The sequence below is a fragment of the Papaver somniferum genome, chromosome 1 (assembly GCF_003573695.1).
Source record: "Papaver somniferum cultivar HN1 chromosome 1, ASM357369v1, whole genome shotgun sequence".
Classification (NCBI taxonomy): Eukaryota; Viridiplantae; Streptophyta; class Magnoliopsida; order Ranunculales; family Papaveraceae; genus Papaver; species Papaver somniferum.
The window spans coordinates 221,774,234-221,780,233 of NC_039358.1; positions in this window are offsets into that span (position 1 = coordinate 221,774,234).

Here is a 6,000-nt window from a genome sequence, read left to right on the forward strand (position 1 = left end):
AAGGTTTACAAATAATGTTTGAGAATCTGTATGATTGATAGTGAATTAAAGATAAAAGAGGACTTAAGAATTGAATAGAGTTTTGAAATATTTATCATTCAATTTTGCATAATAGTGGAATCTAGTGTCTTGATTACCTCTCGCCAAAACTGTTAATATTTTTGTATATATATTTTTGACCACTACAACTACAACCCCCATTAAATCAATAATCACATAGCTTTGGCATGGAGGCGTGGCTGGCATGGTTTGCCATTAGCACGGCGGTGCGGCTGGCATGGTTGGCATGCCTTGACGCGGAGACGTGGCTGGAATAGTTTGCCATTGGCACGGTGGTGCGGATGGCATGGTTAGCATGCCTTGGCGCGGAGACGTGGCTGGCATGGTTTGCCATTGGCAAGGTGGTTCGGCTGGCATGGTTGGCATGCCTTGGCGCGGAGATGTGGATTGCATGGTTTTCCATTGGCACGGTGGTGCGGATGGCATGGTTGGCATGCCTTGGCGCGAAGACGTGGCTGACATGGTTTGCCATCGGCACGGTGGTGCGGCTGGCATGGTTGGCATGCCTTGGCGCGGAGACGTGGCTGGAATGGTTTTCCATTTGCACGGTGGTGCGGCTGGCATGGTTGGCATGCCTTGGCACGAAGATGTGGCTGGCACGGTATGCCATTGGAACATGTGGTACGGTTGGCATGCCTTGGCGCGGTGATGTGGCATGGCATGCCATTGGCACATGCGGCATGGTTGGCATGCCTTGGTGCGGAAAGGTTGCACGATATGACATAGGTGCATGTGGTGCGGATGACATGGTTGGCATGCCTTGGCGCGAAGACGTGGCTGGCATGGTTGGCATGCCTTGGCGCGGAGACTTGGCTGGCATGGTTTGCCATTGGCACGGTGGCGTGAGAATTAGGTTTGGTATGAAGGTGATGTCAGTCAATACTAAGGGTTTTGCTGTGGAACATGACACATGCATAAAAAAAAGGTACCCTGGTAATTCTTACGTAGGCATGTTGGATGATTCAATAAATGCGCTAGTGACGTCATATCAGATGTAAGGTTTTACGAATTTAACCCTAAGATAAAAACCACCATCAACATTAAGTCCCCTGCTTAGCTCGGAACATGAGCATTGTTGCGAGGTAAGCATAAGATGGTGACAGACAAGGACAAAATCGAAACGAAAAGTCATGGAAAGATGGTCAGGAAGACCCGACTAACCTTTTTCGAGAGGTAAGGAGAATTCGTGATTCTTGTGTTGGCGGCCTCGCGTAAATTCTGCTCGTGGCACTGCAGGTTGGGATGCGGAGTGGTAGAGGCGATCGCTGGTCGAGATGCAAGCTGTTGGCCTCGGTCTGGAACTGTTGTGCGTCCTATGGGCTAGGCTTCAAAACGCAGAACGGAGCCGCTAGCATAGACTTGGCGTGAAGGGAAGCCGCTAGTATTGGATTGGATTGGAACGAGCCATCAGCATTGGTCGGCTTGGACTTGGAGCCGTTAGCATTGGTCGACTTGGAATGGAGCCGTCAGCATTAATGGTCGGCTTGGAATGGATTCGCTTGCGTTGTGCGGCTTGTAGTGGAGCTAGCTTGAGTTCCTTTGAAGGATGACGATCGGCTTCAGTTCCGTGGAATGATGGCAACTTTGTCTAAATTAGGGTTTGGCATGTCGAAACCCTAATTAGCGCCCTTTACTAGAATCGTTGTAGAATTCTGGTACGCCTCGGATTTTGACGGTCCGCCCCTCCATTTCTATTGTAAAAGAATTTCCTATTTCCCCTCTCGGGAATATTTACGTTATGAGCTCGTTTAGGAGGTGAAAACAGCCCGACAGTAAAATTCAGGAAGAATTTAGGAGGGATGCTGCGGGCCCGAGGTGTCATAGTCGCGCCCAGTCATCTATTCATGGAGCAAGAAGGAATCTTCACTCTTTTCAAACTCTAGAAACTCCGTCCGCATGAAAAGAGGTATCGACCCTCTTCTGTTGCTCGTCTGAATCTGTGTTTTCGTCTGCAGTGTCTCTCCAGTGGATTCCAAAATTTACCAAAACATCTTGGGATGGATGGATGAAATATATGCTCGAAAATGATCATGTCAGGTCTAATCTTGGAGATTGCGGTTGCGTTGTCGGTCTATCCTTGATTTTAGGTTGTTCAGGGTATGGGCCTTCTGTTCGCGATGATGATATGCCTTGGATGATTGCATGGTAGAAATATTCCGAAGCCACATGATGAAATATATGAGTTGGGAGACATTCTACTACCGATGTGTTGCTATCAAGTCTTCAAGGACTTTTCCCCAGGAGACACCCTTCGAACCAGCTTCTGAATCTTGGACTATCGTATGGAATGGGATGCGGTGAGGAGTCCCCAGCTATATTTCTGTTAGATCCGATGGCATGGAAGAATATGTGAATGTATCTTTGCGGCGTGTTTTTGGAGTCTTCGATGCACATGTACGATTTCATGTTGAGAAATTCCCGCGGCTCGTAAAACTTCGGAAGTGATGATGTTGAAATCAGAAATAACCAGGTTGAGGGGAGTGAAAGCATCACGTGCTGGTAGTTCCCTTGTGTAGCCTACTTTAATTGCATCGCCTTGAATCCATGTCCATGGGATTTGATACAAGCTTATTGTACTCTTGTGGATGTGTTGTTGGGATGCACATGTACGAAATATTCTGGATAGAGAAGAGGTAGGAATGAGAGACTTATGTTGTTTATCGTGGCTCCCTCTGTTTCTTCAAGAAAATGTTTCAGCCGCGTCTCTGGAGTCATTTCATGAGTCTTTGATGGTCGTCGGGATGGACTGCGATGAGCAGTCCCTGGCCGCATTTTTCTTTAGTTTCTGAAGTCATTTTCCTCTGAGCAGGCTGGGGATCTGACGAGGCCTCGTGAAGTATTGAAGGCGTCTTCTATACAGAAAGGTGATGATATTCTTGCGCTACACCCTTGAAGAGTAGATGGCCTTGTTGTGGCTATGGCTTTTGGTTGACTGTGTCTTCTGAGCTTTGACAGTGAAGGGATTCTGTGTAGATCTTTGTAGTGATTGCTCCCGCGGTGAAGCTCTGGCTGGTATTAACAAATGAGCGGCAACAGTTCTTGGTAGCAGATGTAATCAGAAGAGACTACATTGTCGTGGGAACAATGTAGGTTGGCTAGAATTGTATGGGCATCCATGGAAGTAAAAGAATTAGCTGGATGCGTAAGCGAGCAAACTGTCCATTGTCACGAGTTTTGGCGGGATGGATCAAAAGGTGGCCATGACTATGAAGACTGGTTGGATGCGATCATGATCCTTGACATGGGGAGTATGGTGGAACGACCCTTTGCAGGAAGGAGCGGTGTTGAAGTGGCTTCGACTCTTGGAGAGGACGTTCAAACTCAAGGATCCAAGCGCTGAAGCTTCGACTTCAGATCCTGGAGCAGCTTATAGAGAGAACGCTGAAGCGGAGCGGCTACTGGAGCGAAAGTTGAAGCGGAGCGGCTGTTGAAGCGAACATTGAAGCGGAGCCGCTGCTGGAGAACGTTGAAGCGGAGCCACTTTTGGAAAGAAATTTGAAACGACGCCTTGCAACTCTCAAATCCTTGACGGTTACCATGTTTAAGTCAGAAACCGAGTTCTGTCAAACTCGACATCCCTCAAGTGAACAGAGGTTATGAGTCCCCAGTTCCATCTATCGATCGTGCTTTCCAAGAGAGGTTGGGTTTTGGGAACGGCTTCCCTGGCTGGAAACACCTGCTTTCCTGATGCAGTGCGGTTGAGGGATGCAAATATGTCTTGACGCTACGCCTTGGAGAAATATAGAATCTCACATAACTGTTTCATCATAGACTGCATGACTTTGTGGGCGAAGTCCCCAGAAATCGTGCATCTCCTGACGGGAAGAGGGTCTCTGTGAACTCAAGAGGGTTGCTGATTTCCTTTGCCTCGATTTTGGAGAAGTCGTTCATGATCTTTACGTGTGATGAAATTGGATTGCTGATTCCCTTCTACTAGGCGTTCAAGAGCAACGCGAGCCTCTTCATCTATACCCGCACGTCCTACTGAAGTTCCTACGCCGGATGTTAAAAGTATTCTTTGTCAGCTACCTCTTGGGTTGACGTGACTCTTATGGTGGCCGCTTCGTCAGTGCCTTGAGGAAATAGGCATCTCTTCCTGATTATAAACACATCTGTCTGAGCCTTACGAGAACCTTTTGTCTTTTCATCAAATCAACAGTGGTAAAAGGAGGTCGGATTCTTCCGGCTCTTCCAGTATCTTGCCCTGATTGCGGAGTAGCAGCGTCTCTGGTGACGGTTGGAGCTATCATACTTGAAGAAACGTTAGGGTGGCGGAAGCGGCTCTGGTTCTGGTGATCGTAGGTGTATCGTGCAGAGATGGCGCAGTTTTGATCACAGAGTGCTGTAGCCATGGCTCTGTTTCGAAGGGTGAGGATGGTGTGCTGCTTTGGATGGTTTTGGAGCGGAGAAGATGGCACTGGAAGGGTGCAAGCTATTAGCGCTGGAAGGATGCAAGCTGCTGGCGCTGGAAAGATGTAAGCTGCTGGCGCTGGAAGGATGCAAGCTGCTAGAGATGGAAAGGATGCAAGCTGATGGCGCCGGAAAGATGCAAGCTGTTAGCGCTGGATCGACTTGGAATGGGAACTGTCTTGGCGTAGGCGCTGGCTTGGCGTGGGTGGTGACTGTTGGCCTGGCACAGCGCTGGCTTGGCGTGGCGCGGACCGTTGGGCACCGGGAGGCTTGTTCTTGCGGGCCCAGTTGCCTCTTTCCATAGGTAGCTCAAATAGAAAATCCTTTCCTTATTCAAATTCCAAAAGTGTTATGCCTATAAAAGGGGTTGGCTTTCCTCTTCTTTATTTTTTCCGAAAGGAAGACAAAGCGTCTGGTTTATGGTTTGATTTAAATTGATAGATAACTATTTTCTATGAGGGTTTTGGATTATTCTTTTGGAATGAATTGTTTTAGAATAATTTTGTTTTGGTTATGAGTATAAGTAGCATAAGTACTCCAGGAAATCCATGGAATTATGAATGTTGTGCGACATTAGAAAGCACGAAATGAAACATGGCAACAATATGGATATCGGTTTTTATCATCTCTGTGAAGATTTGAAGTAGCAGACCATGTATTTTGTCTAGGCAAGACTTACTCGGTTTTTCGGATCTCCTAATGAAAAATGAATCTTCTGGGTGCAAGTCCGAGTTTTGTGGGAAACGCCGCCGTGATTGTGGAAAGTCCCCAGTCGTCCCTGAGCCACCTGATAACCAAGTCGTCGATCCCTGGTCGGATCGTTTGCTTCTAACCTCTGGGAAGTCTCCAGTCATCCCTTGTCGTGTCATGACTGGTAATCGGGTCGTCCGGTAACTGAGTCGTCGATCCCTGAGTGGATCATTTTCTTCTTCCGCCTTGATGTCCGGGTCGAAGTATGAGATCGGGAATTGGAAATTGATATTGTAACCAAGAGATTAATCTCCCACTGTGGTCGCCAATTTTTTGAGGGTGGAAACGGTTTCTACTGATTTCGGTAATTTCGCGTGAGTGGGTGAGAAACAAGTCTAAACCCTAAACAATGTACTGCATGGGAGTATTTTATATTTGAGAGATCAATCTATACAAATCCGGCCTAAACTAAGAAATGGCCATTCCAGACTTGCTTCGGTCACAAAGTGAAGGAGAAGTGTTGGTTTTGGGGAGGGAAACGAAGAGAGTGTTGAGACCAGAATAGTTAATTCTGGAAGAGTAGTTGTTTGATGACTTGTATCAGAAAGTGAAAGTTAACAGATGGGCAAGCTAAAAACTGATTTCTCAGTGTTTTATGCTCCTGACCAAAACTTGTTGTTCGTTGGAAATAGGTAAGACCTATTTATACAAGTCGAAGTGAAGCGTACTCTGGTCTCGTAAGAAATAGAAACGGATGAGTAAATGGGAGGAGGTGGTAACCGGTAACCATGGAATTGATGTTCCATAATGAAGGAAAGCGTGTCACCATTACTCTCTGTA